Raw genomic sequence first — 14,627 nt, 5'->3', positions numbered from 1 at the left:
AACTGCAACTCCAGTGTAGCTGTGCTACATGGACACTGATTACACATACCTGACGTGTTCTCTACAGGAAGGTTTCCCACTGAAATAGACCGTCTTCCTCAAGCACTAATAATGATGCTGCATGGCTACACCCACCCCTTCCAGAACCACGAAATCAACCAAACCATTAAACCACCTTCAAAGTCCTGCATTTTGCACTTCAAATAATTTATTACAACATTCTTAAGTGAAAGAGACAAAGTGTGACCTGCAATTAAACTTTTGCTGGCTTGGTTTGTCAGGTTTTCTACAAGTTGTTTGCACACTTCAGTAGACGCGGATTTTCAGTTAGCAGTGCCAGGATGCTAGACTGCAATGAACGCTAACATCAGTGTCATTCGTCTTCTGCAGTTCTAGTAAATGTTTCACGTCTGCAACTCCTGATTAATTTTAGCCACAGAATAGGTGGTATGAAATGATAGTACGTCCTAAGTATTTTCATTTGCTTTATCAGCATCCTTTAATAAAAATTTGTATCAGTTTTTATTATTTTAAGTGTTTATTATATGAAACTGAATTATGATATTCTTTAAAATTTTTCCTCATTATCACAAATATTCTTTATGTAAATCATGGCTTTAGCAGAACAAAATTATCTTTGTGCTAAAACGTGTAGGTGATTAGCCTTTTCAGGTTTTAACAGATGTCGCTACCATCTGCATCAGCGTTTGTATCAATATCAACAGGCCACTCAAGTTTTGTTGAAATAGTCAGCCTGTTTGTAATTCCAGGAATAGAGCTTTTCTAACGCATTCTTGCATAACATCGCATCCTGTTCCAGGCTGGCCTGGTGTTTACGCGGCGGGCGTCAGGAGATGTTCCAGGCAGTTCTCATTAGCTCTCCTTCTTCCTCCTTGCTGCCCTGAAGACTCAGCAGAGGCGTGCTTGTGAGATTTACAGGGGGCACTAACACGCCTGTCCAGAGTGGTGCTTATAACATTTCATTATAAATTCTGCAGTTACTACTTACGTAAGAAATCCAATGCACCATCCCAGTAAAACCCAGTTTCTCAGAACACAGTAAACCAGAAAGCTGGTGCACCTGTAGTGGTCATAACAGCTGTAACAGGTGCTGAGATCCAATGAGTTCACATCAGGATTTGCATCCTGACGAAATATTACCACGATCACGGCCACCATTGCACCGTTGACCCAGCACCAAGGAGAGAGTTGAGCCCTCGCACCGACAGCTCCTTGAGAACATGTTGCTGCCTGGCTGCGCTAGATGGGTCGCAACTGGGCTGTTATTACATTATCGTCCAGGGCTGCCCTCCCGAACACGCAGATGGCTTTTTCATTCCACTCGAAGAGCAAGGAGCTGGCTGTAATCATTGGTCCCCTCCCCCACCGCCAGATTCTCTCATGGAGCACGGTGTGCCCTGCCTGCTCTGTGTCATCAGGGCGTTAATGTGCCTGATGGACGTCGGTCATGCCTCTCCAGCGCCTGGCCAGCCTGCATGTACTGCTCCAGGTCAGGGTCTGCATCTTTCCCCAGGGAGTACGGGCTGTTTCAGTCACCCCAGCACATTAGATCAACACTTCAAGGAGACGGCTTCAGCCAGTTTCCTTCTTTGCATGTTTTGAGGATTACATGAGAACATGTACCCAGAGTGCCCGGGTCATCCTAAGCACCAGCTAAACACTAGCCGGCATGACAGTGCTGGGTGTGGCACTGCTGCATGTGACAGTGCTGCGTGTGACAGTGCTGGGTGTGACAGTGCTGGGTGTGACAGTGCTGGTGTGACAGGCTTTCCGGACACTGTTTGGACCTTCCTCCCAGACGCCACTTCTCAGCAGTGCTCCCTTGACATTTGGTTTCCATCTGTCCAGATGTCCATCTGTCCAGATGTGAGTCCTCCCTGCCCTTCCTGTCTGTGTGCTTTAGGGCCCATCGCACACCTGGTGACTTCATTCCTTTGATTTGTCCTTTAAAGGCCTGACTTCAGTAAATTTCCTTCTAACTGGGGGTCTGATAGTCCAATTTAAATATTTTTTAAATAAACATTCTGTTTCTTCAGTTGCTTCCACATGGACGACTTCCCAGCATCCAAAGCGGAACAGTAACTAGTGAAGCCGTTATCACTAACTTCATGATTTGCTGACTCATCTTGCCGTAGGGTTGATGAACACGACAATCATTACACAGATTTGGAGTTTCTTGCTGTCCCTCTTGACTGTCTGAATATTTAGATGCATGGTATCTAAGCCATGCATATTTCTTTTCCCAATTACTTAGTTTCCAGCTCAGCCCACAAATGGAGAATTGAGATGGCTTTGTTTACACTGGAGTGAGAAAGACTTTTTTGAGAAATACAGAGAATAGGATTTTCTAAACTGGGAGGGATCCTTTGTGGAAGTGGGGGAGTTGCTGTAACTATTATTTGAAGGCGAGTTGTGGGGGGAGGTTCATCAACCTCAGAGAAGGTTTCAGACATTGAGACTGGAGCTCCGGGTTGACATCAGACAGCGCTCACCACGACCTCCAGGACGATGTCCTCTGCTCTCCTGCAGCGACCACCACCTCCAGCCCGCGCCCAAGCGCCCAAGCGTCCCTGGTCTCCGCTGAGCCAGGCCCCGGCTCTGGGGCTCCCTCGGGTCTGCCGCTGAGGGCCCTGGCTGAGCAGGAGGGAGGGAAGGATGGGGGCTCAGTCGCCCCAGTGCTGGGAGCCCGGTGGGGGTGGGTGATTCTGGGGAAATGGAAATGAGCAAAATTCAGCTTCAGGTCAAGAATTTGAAAGTACTCACCTTAAATTAACGCAGGTGAACCAGGTCACCAGCTATGAAACCAGCAAAGAAGAACTGGCTGTTCAGCGTGTCCGTCTAAACCAGCCGTCATCTTAAAGACGCAGCACAACGCACATGCTGTGTGACGGGTGGCACTCGTTCTGACCAGGAGGAGCACGTGCAGCAGTCTGGCGCTGTCGGGTGACGTGACTGCCCCAGTTCCGTGGAAACCAGCAGCGACTCATCTCCCCGGCCCGAAGGCCAGCTGCTCTGCGCGGGAGGCAGGGCCTCTGATACCCTGGGGGTCGCGTTCCTTCCTGACGGCCTTTCAGCTCCAGCTCTTGGGCACCGGGCAGGGAGGAACTACGTCCACCGCTCCTGCACGGTGCTGTCACCACAGGCGGCAGATGACAGGCCCTCTGGACAGCAATGCAGCCTGGGGTGAGGCGGTCACCCTGGCCCCAAAGCGGGGCTCGTCTGCACAGAACCAGCCTGCTGTCACTCGTCCACCTGTGGCTGCCACCCCAGCACTGAGCTGGCCAGAAACCCACAGCCCCAGGTGGGTCCCCAGCCCCGGGTAGGTGGGGACTGTCGATTCCTTCTTCTCACTGCTCCCCCACCGCCCTCCTCTCTCCCTGCCGAACCGTCCAGGCTGGCTCCCCATATGACCCCTGGCCCCCTCCTGCCTGCTCCGGGCTCATCCGGCCAAAGCCACGGCTGGACCGTCTCCGCAGACAGGCCTCTCCAGTGCTCAGGAATGCCTAGTAATTACTGACACGCCAGGTGGCCCTGTTGTAGTTTGTCGCTGCCTAACCGGCCCCCAAGATTTAGCCTCATCTCCCCAGCAATGCTTACGGCATCATCCTACAAACATAAATACACCCAGATGTTGAAGTACGTCCCCCTTCTCCTTCCCCGCCGGGCAGCAGCTTCCGCGGCAAGGCTGGGCGAGGCCCTGGCCCCCCGACGGGGGCAGCACTGGGGCTCCAGCTCTTCCCTCGTCTTCGAAAAACAAAAACATTTATGTCAGACAGACCTGTATTGTGACGCAAACTCTGTCACTAGCTGTGTAACCTGGTGAAAATGAGCCAGTCTTCATCCACTGCAGTTTTCCTCATCAAATAGGGGTAAAACTGCTTACCCGTCAGACGGCAGCGAGCGCTGCGTGAGTTCCTGTGTGTAAAGGCTCACCGTGAGGAAGCACGGCTCCCTTCGTCTGTGCTCCTCTGTGGCTGCCGCTCTCTAAAAGCTCTGTCATGCCAAACCCAAGCTTTAATCAGACTCATTAGTCTCACAGTGAATTCCCAGGACTCCAAAATCACGCTTGGAACCTCCTCCTCCTCCAAAGCTTGGCCAGAGTCCACTTCTCTTCTCTGAATATGAAAGGGTTTTGAATTATTCATTTTTAAGTCAGTCATATACTTGTTCATTAACTATTTCACAAATGTCTCTTCCACCTACAACTAAAATCTAAGCTTTCAGAAGACAAACTATTTTAATGATCTGTGTAACTCTCTTGTATTAGAGATCCAGTGCTGCGTAACAGATTACTCCAAAACACTGTGGCTTAAAAACAACAATGTCATTATGCTGTCCCCTGTTTCTCTGGGTCCGTGACATCTGGGGCTGGAATCTTCTGGCAGCTCTTTGACTGCCATCTGTCAGCAGATGCTGGTGCCAGCTGGGGGCCCCTGGGCTGGAACGCCCACACGTGGCCTCTTCATGTGGCCTCTTCACGTGGCCTGGGCTTCCTCACAACGTGGCAGCCAGGTCCCCAGCTCCCAACAGTGAGAAAGAGACCAGGCAGAAGCTCACGCCTTTTGCTGACCCAGCCTCCAAAGTCACACAGCCTCCCCTCCACCAACAGTCACAGGTCAGGACAGCAGCACAATCCCACAGGGAGTCACGGGGAGGGCACGCTGGCCCTCAGCTCCCAGGGGAGGCGTGTCCGGTCCATGACAGGTTCTGAGAAGAGGACGCGGGGTGAGCTAAATAGATAGGTGTGGCGTCTTTTGAAAAATTCTCCCACACCCTCTAGAAATTCCAACTAAATGAGTGTGAATGTGACTGTGTAAGTGAATAAGTGAAGGGAGACATGGCTGTCATTTTGAAGAGATAGTTCTTCTCTGCCGAAATGGGTCAGGCTGTAGCCTAGACTGTCACAGTGAGTTATAGGCTCTGTTCACTCACCTGACACTCCTCCACCAAATGGTAAAGCCGAAGAAAGAAGCTGTGTCTGGGATCCTCAGAGAATCATCCAGTGCCTGGTAGGCAATAGGTGCCTGGTAAGTCCTGGCTGGAAGGAAGGAAGGAAGGAAGGAAGGAAGGAAAGGAGGAAGGAAGGAAGGAAAGGAGGAAAGAAGGGAGGAAGGGAGGAAGGAAGGAAAGGATGAAGGAAGGAAGGAAGGAAAGGAGGAAGGAAGGGAGGAAGGAAGGAAGGAAAGGAGGAAGGAAGGAAGAAAGGAAGGAAGGAAGGAAAGGAGGAAGGAAGGGAGGAAGGAAGGAAGGAAGGAAGGAAAGGAGGAAGGAAGGAAGGAAGGAAAGGAGGAAGGAAGGAAGGAAGGAAAGGAGGAAGGAAGGAAAGGAGGAAGGAAGGGAGGAAGGAAGGAAAGGAGGAAGGAAGGAAGGAAAGGAGGAAGGAAGGAAAGGAGGAAGGAAGGGAGGAAGGAAGGAAGGAAAGGAGGAAGGAAGGAAGGAAGGAAGGAAGGAAGGAAGGAAGGAAGGAAGGGAGGAAGGAAGAGGGGGACACGGGAGGAGGGTAGATGAGGGGCAGGGGAGGAGAGGAGAGAGGAATGAAGGCTCTTCCAGACCGCTATAAGCCCTAGGAGTTAGTGCTGTGGGGGGTCTGGTTTCAAGAACCCACCGCTCTCATCTGTGCATGAGCCACGGCACCACTGGGATGGAAGTGAAACAGAAATTGATTCACTGAGCTATCCTGTCTCCAAGGCCAGGAGCCATCTCTGCCTAAAGGGGAAAAAAGAGCCAATTTTTCAAAAAGCTCATCTTTGGACACTTTCTGTAAATTCACAAGGTTGTTCTGTTTCAAGTTAATTATTTCCTTCTACACACCAGGGAATTTTTTTTTGCCCTTTTAAAAGAAATAATTCATTTACAATAATTGTGTTGTGCGTCTCCTGTGAAGGCATGCTGAGGAGATCACGTCAGAGTTCAACGTACTTGCTGGAGTCAGTGTTGAGTCAGAAAGGACAGCTCTCTGTTTTTGAACATTAAACTTACCTTTTCAAACTAGTTGATGGAAAATAAGAGTTAAATCCAGTCAGAAGCCTGGAGGTTTACATAAAATCTGATTTTGAAAATCCACTTCCTTAACTGCTCCAACATCATGAAATCGGAGAATATTTTCAAATCAGTCCAGAGTTGGAATTCCACCCAATTACTCTCCCAGGATTTCTGTGTGACGTTGTGATTATCTTAAGATGGCTAGGTTTTTCTCCCCAGTGCTCTTTCCTGGCCTTCGATTTTCAGGCTGAATTTCGTGAAATCAGGTGTTTGTGTGGAAAGCCGGGTCTGCCTTCCTTCTGAGGCCAGCCCGTGGCCGAGACACCAGCACAAACTTCCATCTCACCAGCTGAACTTTCCACCAGCCACTGACTGGAGAACTTTTAAAACTATTCTAACCAATGCTTTTAATGTTGCGTCTGTGAATATTTAAAAATATTTATTTAATTTTTGAGTAGGCAAATTATCATATGATCAGACACCACCAGCTAACCTCCTAGGTCCCAACAGGTAACCATGGTTCACAGTGACTGACGCCGGGTCCCCAGCAAAGCTCACGAGTTAACCCTGGAACCCAGAGGGCAAGCAGCCAAATCTTTTAAGCTTTCAAAAGGAGAGGAAGAAAAAAACCCAGTCTACTTTAGTAACAGGATCATCTGGAGCGAGTTTTTCAGATAACCACACCACTCACATCGCCTGTGCTGCTCCAGGTCACCTCCAGCAGTAACTTCAACCCCACGCGTGGGACAGGCACCTGTCCCAATCGGCATGTCTGTCCTCCGCATTCTGGCTGCGGGACCTCTCTCTGCACCGAGTCCTGAGTCATCCAGCTCCCGGTTAAGCTGGAAATCTCCGGTGCGAAGCCCTAGGTCCTCACCAAGCACATCGCGTAGCTGGTGTTCAGAAAATACGCAGGTCAGGTTCCTGATGGTATCTTGCGCTCAGGACTGGAATCCTACAAACCCCAAAGTCACCAGGGTGCCACTGCCCTCACCTCTCAGTAGTGTGCAGAGGGACACGTGCTCGGGGGCTGTTCTCAGGCTGAATCCACTGGCGTCCAGTGATGTGGGCATCAGCGGGGAGTGTGAACTTGGATAAAACCGCGTTTTCTCACTGACGGCGTTCCAGGCGGCACTGACCAGCGGGCTGCCTGCGCCCGTGAGCCTTCTCCCTGGGGTGGTCTGCACGCGGCTGGGCCGGCCTTTCCCCATCCCTTCTTGGTTCATCCACTGTATCCTGTAAGGCCCAGCCTCCCAGGCCACCTGGGCCCCCAAACGTTCCCTGGATCCAAGCCCAGTGCCGCCCTGGTTCTCCGATAGGGTATCAGCGGTAACACAGTCGGCCTCGTGTTGAACGCACGTCTTCAAAACAAATCAAAAGCAAGACGGAACTTGTAACTCGGTACCTGGTTGACCTCGCCCATGGACTCTTGCGGTAAAAGAATTTCTCTGCAAACGCCATGCTTCGCTACTCGTTACTGTGACTTGTCTATGTGACCCCTTCCCCTTCCAGACCATAGCATCCTGTCTTCATGTGCCTGGCACCCCGCCCAGAGCAGCTGCCTGCTGGTGTGTGGCCTTTGGGTGGGGTGGGGATCGCTCAACCTCTATAAAGGGGTCACTCAGACAGAAGTTCACAAAATTCTATCAATCATTTGTCTTTCTTTGTGTGGAATTTAATTTTACCTTTTTTCCTCTTTACATGGAAATTTTATTTGAATGTTTCATCTTTCAATCTCCTAAAATAACGTGCTATGAAGGAGAAAATTGATATAAACTAAAAATACACACTGCTAACCTTTAGCACATGAGACGTCAATTAATTGGGTCCGACCGAGGAAACAGGCTGAGGAAGGTCCCCGGCTGCCAGGTCAGAGGCAGGTTGGAGGCAGCTCTGCACCCAGCTCTCACCCCACCTCATCCAGCATCAGGGCAGCCCTTAAATCAATTTTACCTGGCATTTTCTATCGTATCCTTTCTGATTTCTCATAAATTATAAATGTGAAGGATGCTTGCTGCTGGAGGGGCCTGCGATGAGAGCGTGCAGGCCAGTGTTCTAGTACCTTCGTGTCTGAGGCTGTTTTATCTTCCTGCGGGAAATCTAACACCCAGCAGGGATGAAGGCCCATGGGAGATAAACAGGGTGTGTGCTGGTCCTGGCACTGGGGACCCTGAGTGCTGGCTGCCCCCGGGACCCTGAGCTGATTGTCCTGAAGGCTTCCCGAGACCCTGGTGATGGCCAAACGCAAGTGCGAGGCCCCCTCGTCTCAGGTGGACACAGAGCATCTCCTCCAGTTTCGGGGAGCAGCTCGCACTGGGGGAGGTGCAAGCAGCCCGAGGAAGACCAGAGGAGGAACACTGGGCTCAGGGGCTGAGGCACACGCCGGGCTTCCCCCGTACCGGCCCGCAGCCCCGAGCCTGGACTGGGACGCATGGAACAAACACTAACGCAGGAAAGCGTGACCCCAGCACGTCCCCAGACCCTCGCGCCCTCAGCTCATGCAGCGACAAGATACGAAGGCTGCGCTAGGTATTTTTCATGACTGTAAAACGGCCTGACCTAGAGAATCCCTACTTTTCCCCCTAATTATCCACTTTCACACACAATTAAAGCAAATTGTAGTCAAACCTCATTAATTTACAAACACAGGAGAAAGGCCCATCGAGTTCATTAAAAATCTGATTTATGATGTATGTTGAGAGAAATTCAACTTTCTCATCAGTAAAGTCAATAGAGCGCATGTAACGGATCAGAGGCAAATGACACAGAGTCAGGCGTTCCGTGGGAGGACACGTGGGCTCCTGTCCTAACAGGCGTCCTCTTAAACGGAAATCATGAAACCCCTTCGCACAAAGCAGAGGTCTGGGCGGGGCCCTGAGGTGCTCGCGACGCTCGTCCGAGCTGTTCTGCTGTGTCGCTATTTATTTTTGGTGTTTTGGTCTTGCCTCTCTAAAGCCGGGGAGTGTGCACTGCAGGACTTGAGAGGAGGCTCTCGAAAATTTTCAGAAGTAACTCAGGGCTTCCTACTCCAGCTGCTGTGGGTTGAATTGTGCACCGTCAAATGCATGCATTTAAGCCCCGAATCCCAGGATGCCTGCGTTTGGGAATGAAGCCTACAAGCCAGGCCGTAAGCAGCGTTGAGTGAAGTCGTGCAGATGGGCCCTCAGTGGCAGGATTCGTGTCCTCGTCACAAGAGACCCAGACCTCTCCAACGTCCTCCCTTCTCAGTCACCCGCAGTCACCCAAGAGGAGGGGCGGTGGCCCCCTGCCAGTCAAGGGGACACTGGGCCACAGAGGGAAACCCACCCTGCCCACACCCGGATCCCGGACTCCAGCCTCCAGAAGTGTGAGGAGTGAATTTCTGGAGTTCAAGCCCCTTGTCTTTGGCGCTTTGTCACAACAGCCTGAGCAGACTGACCCGTGGTCACTGCATGGATTTGTCCAGCGTCCTTTGAGCCAAGCAGCTCCTGAAGCCGGGGCTCTTGGCTCTGCCTCACCTGACACCTGGCATGGCCTCACCCGCCACTCCCCGGCAGACTGGGACCCCCTGACCAGCCTGCCTGACAGCCCAGGATGCCCCTCACGCCCAGCGGCTCTTCAGGAAGACGCCCCCCCCCGCCCCCAGTCTGTCACCACTGCTGTGGGGCTCCCTTCACTGCGGGGCACGGAGGTTTCCGGACTTCCCTCCACAGACGGCCAAGGAGTCAAGCCAGGAAGAGCAGCCTTTCCTCGTGTCCTCAGTGACCGCCCCCCCCCCAATCCCCGCCTGGCACAGGCCAGCGCGCAGGTCACCAGACGAAACACAGGCACCTCCGTCACTTCGATGCCAGAGAAGCCACGACAGGGTCTGGGTCTCGCCAGCTCAGCCGTGCTAGTCTGCATGCGGCGCTGTCACACATCGCGTCCCACCGACAGAAACGCTTCCTGGAGCCTCCGATGTCTGGCTCCCGGGCCCACTGCTCTGTCTGTCCACCCCTTCCCCCAGGAAGTCTGAACGAGCACTGGAGCTGGGACAGGGGACAGTGGTCCACATCCATGTCCAGCGGCCGTCTGCAAGCTGTGAGGAGGGCCACACGGGAGGGAGCGGGGTGGGGCTGGGTCTCCACTCATCCCGTGAGCTGAATGACCTGGACGCCCTGCAGGAACCCGCAGGCCCTGGGGACACACGTGGACAGGAGGACGTGGCCTTTGTCCTCAGGGAGCCGGGGGAGGGAAGCCTCCCCACGACCCGGCCTGCCCACGTGTGCCAGGGGCGGTTCTCAGCCCCACGCCGGCCAGGGCGGGCGCCTGCTGTGCCGGCTCTGGGTGTGCCCTGCCTGGCCTCGCACGGGCGGGGACGCTGCCCCGACCTCCAGGGCTGCTGCCTGGTTACGACGGAGACGCTTCAACCTGGTCCTTTCTGTCCACCTCGGGGCCGTGGGCTTTAGGGCTGGGGCATGACAGTGAGATTCCTCTGTGTTTGCAGTAAAAACGCAGATTCATCTGACACTATATCCTGTCTTTACCTCCACTTCAAAGCAAAAGTCAAGTATCATCTCTGGAGTGTTTCACAGTAAAATTAAAGTACAGAAAAGCAAATAATTAAGATGGAATGAAAAGCCAGCCGTTTATGTAAAGTACAAAAACAGCAAAACAAAAAACCTTTCAGAAGCAGTTGGCAGGGGTGGCGGGGCCGAGGGGGCGGGCAGCGCCTGGAAACAGCCCAGGAGGCTTCGAGGACCGAGTGCACAGGTTTAATCTGCCCTGATGACAAAGATGCACTCGGTTTGTGAAAATCCACCAAACTCAGAATCTGAGTTCACTTTCCTGCACAGCATATTGCCATAAAGAGTGAAAACTGGAAAAAAAAAAAAATCAGTGGGACAGAGGGCCTGGGTATCGGATTAGAAGACCCAGCTGCTCCCCCGTGTCCTTGGTGACCCGCCCCAGCCCTGCCCAGCACAGGGGGCCGCAGCCTCGGTCTGCTGGGCAGGGCTGAGGCCAGGGGTCCCCGTGGTTCTCAGAAGGGCCACCTTCGGCACAGCAGTCACGTGCACACGTGTGTCAACGTCGCTAAAATGCGAAACTGGCAGAAATACACTGTCGCTCCATCCGTCTCTTTCCCTCAGGCACCAGGCAGTCCGGGACCACTGCCCACTTCCCAGCACCGCCGTCTGCGCCCTGCACCTGCCCAGGTGTGCGGTGCTTGCGGGCACGGCCGGCCAGGTGCGCATTTGACATGTTTTCCTTTAACCCTCTGGAAACAGCATCCGTGTGCACTGGAACATCTGTGTTTTGTCTCCTTGTCCGAGGCTGTAACTTCCTTCCCTTTTATGACGACGTTTGAAGTGATTTTTGATAAGGACAGATCCAAAGTCCTCCCCTCTTTCAACATCTTTGAATTTCAAAGAGGCCTTGTGGTGGAGGTTTCGGTTCACATTCCAAAAGGTCCGGTTAGATGCCGGGGGTCATCGTGGCGATGCTAGTCGACTTCCTCCAGCACCCGAGGCAGAGTGTGTGCTGAGACCCCAGCTTAGCTCATTCTCCTCAGCACCTTAAAAGCCGCCCGTATCTGACACCCCAGAGCGCTAGCTCACCCGAGGTCCTCGGCTGTCCGCCAAGCGGACGCTCCCGCCTTCCCTGCCCCGATTCCTTTTTGTCTTCTCCACTGCACCTGTTAACACAGGCCGTTCCAGTGTTACACGTGATCTCAGAGGTTCCTGGAGGGCAGGAATCAGGTTTCCTCCCATTGCTTGGCTACCGTCCCGTGTGTGCCCTGCCTGACACAGAGTCTCTGTTTGACAAACATCAATGGACGAATAATTGTGGTTACACACAAGCCTGGGGAAGGTGAACGCCCTCCACAGGGTTCTGTTGTTCGGCACATGGAGCATGCTTCTTCCCCCTTCCAGAGCAAAATTGTTCCCCTGAGCCCGAGGTCACCATAGCTGCAGCAGGTGTCCGCATGACAGCTTCCTTAGGAACCTGCCTTGTAGGTACAGAGGTGGCTGAGAAAACAGCACGCAGGGAGGCAGCCCTGTGGCAGGGAGGGGCCGGGACACGGAAGTTTCATGTGTCTGAGGTCCTCCAGGCCAGGGCCCCACATAGAGCTTTACTGTTTCTTACCACATTCAGCAAAGGATAAGGGGCACAGGTCAGGACAGGAAGCACGGGTCAGGACGGGGGGCACGGGTCAGGACAAGAAGCACGGGTCAGGACGGGGGGCACGGGTCAGGACGGGGAGCACGGGTGCACAAGTCAGGACGGGGAGCACGAGTCAGGACGGGGAGCACGGGTCAGGACGGGGAGCACGGGTGCACAAGTCAGGACGGGGAGCACGAGTCAGGACGGGGAGCACGGGTCAGGACGGGGAGCACGGGTGCACGAGTCAGGACGGGGAGCACGAGTCAGGACGGGGGGCACGGGTCAGGATGGGAGCACTGCTCAGGATGAGAAAGTGAGACCACAAGGAGGTGGCCATGGCAGGACCTCCTGTGCTGAGGAGTGTACACACCAGAAAACTGAAGAGATGGGAAAACCTTGATGTTTCCACAGAGTCTGGACCCAGGGTGGGGTCTGGATGGCCCCAGGCCGCCTGTGTGAGGCACTTCTGGCCTATTCTTGTCCGGACAGCATAGTAACCCACTACTCTCAGATAACAAAGACGGTGTTCTTCGCATTTTGTGTCAGAATTGCTTATTCCCCAGCCATAGCCACATCTGTCCTAAATGTAAACAGGTGTAATAGGAGCAAAGGTGCAGAAACGTGTCACAGACTGAAAAGGAAGCTCAAATCTTCTCTTCTCCAATACACTGAGCATCACTTTCAAGGGTGTATGTTCTACGCTGGGGCTTGAAAGAAAGATCTCCAGAAACACTTAATAAAGAGCCTGTTCAATGAAACTAAACATCAAGTGTAATTTAGTGGTTTGGATGCTCTCCTTAAACAGAAGTTACAATAAAATGTTTCGACAAAGACGTGCTATTTCACGTGGTTTAATATTTCATGATTTCCCTGTGAAATTTTTACAAGAAGCTCTGGTAAGAAGTTTTAAACACTGTAAACTCTTCTGGGGGCAGTAATGTCACATATGATCAATATCCAATACTGGCAGAGGTCCAGCAGGCAAGGCTGCCATCACACACGTTAGGAGCCGTCTGCCTGATTTTCAGATGGGAACCGGAAACGGAAGAGATCGTTGTCTGTCAGTAGAATTTACCACCAAGGACGCACCGTCGTCGGTCCCGGTCACTCTGTGATGGCAAAGCCGGGGGGACCACTCGTGCCTCAGTGAGAACGAAACCTCAGTGTTCTCTGTGTAATCAGTTCCTAGTCCACTCGTCTATTTCCTGTGAACTACAACGAGGAAACACAACAAGGCAGGATCAGCGAGCCATGGACATTCTTCGGCTGCATCTTTTTTTCTTGCAAACACTCTGTACTGTACAAGGTGTGGTTTTGATGGGTAACACCCAAATTAGTCACAGATCCCCACACCCGGGTATGACCCGGAAGTGAAAGTTTTTGTCTGTCATTGGAGATACCTGAGCCGCTGACTTGAGCTGAGAGGAAGAGCGCCAGAGAGCGCGCTTCCTTTTCACCTGGCTGTTTGTCCCGTGGATGTAATTAGGATGTGGTGCTTGACCTAATTACAAGTACCAACTGAAACCTGAAAAAAATAGTTCGATGAGTTGACAAATATTTACGGTAAAAAAAAAAAAAAAGCTTTTGGTGTCAGATAGGAAGGGAGCATATTTTTGAGGAGCGAGCATTTGCCCAGGGCAGCTGGTACCTCCCCCTGTCTTCATGATAACCTGAAGGTGGGTGTCGGCGACAGGAAGTGGTGCAGTTTCTCTGTGCGCGCAAGCCCGGGCACCACGGATGCTGGTAGAGGACACGAGCCTCCTGGTTCAGAGACGGAGGACTTCACCGCTCCCTGCACAGCAGGCTGCATGAGTTTCACGTCTGCCTTTGCCCCTCTTGGTCCCCTAGTCCCATGGGGGTGACGCAGAACATCCCTAGAGGTGCTGCACACACCGTGGGGTTGCATTCCAGCTGACCACCCCTTCCCTACCCGAGTCTTTTATGTTCAGCTGCAAACGACCTGCCCTGTGCCCCAGAGCGAGACGTTTGTACAAACAACAGTGAACAACCTGCTCCTGGCAGATTTGATGGAGGAAGACCCTCAGTCTGCCCCCGCTGTTTGCTCTGCCACCATCCTGGGAAAGACAGTTGTAACAAAAGCTGTCAGTGTGGCCTCTCGACAGACGTGCAAAAAGCAAGAGAGCCACGGAGAAGCATCTCCGGACAGTGGGCAGTATTCCAGTTATTACGGATTTGTGAACAAAACGCTGGAGAAGGCATCCAACCTGCTCAAGGTCACAGAGCTTCAGATGAAGAATCAGGATTCCAGGGCAAGGGGGTCTGGTTTCCAGCTCCCCTCAGTCAGACAGCTGGATTGCATCTCCACGCGAGAGAGCATTTCGCCAACATACAAAAGGCACTGCCTCCACGGGCCCCCCAGGCTTCCACGTTAGCTCCATCAGCATGCAGGTTTCTCGATGGCAGACCTGTTACATCAGCCCTTTGAAACAGGCCTCACTGTCTGGCACGTTTTCACACGTAGACCAGGAAACACAGGAAGT

This window comes from Camelus dromedarius, chromosome 6, assembly GCF_036321535.1.
Source record: "Camelus dromedarius isolate mCamDro1 chromosome 6, mCamDro1.pat, whole genome shotgun sequence".
Lineage (NCBI taxonomy): Eukaryota > Metazoa > Chordata > Mammalia > Artiodactyla > Camelidae > Camelus > Camelus dromedarius.
This window is presented reverse-complemented; position numbering follows the sequence as displayed.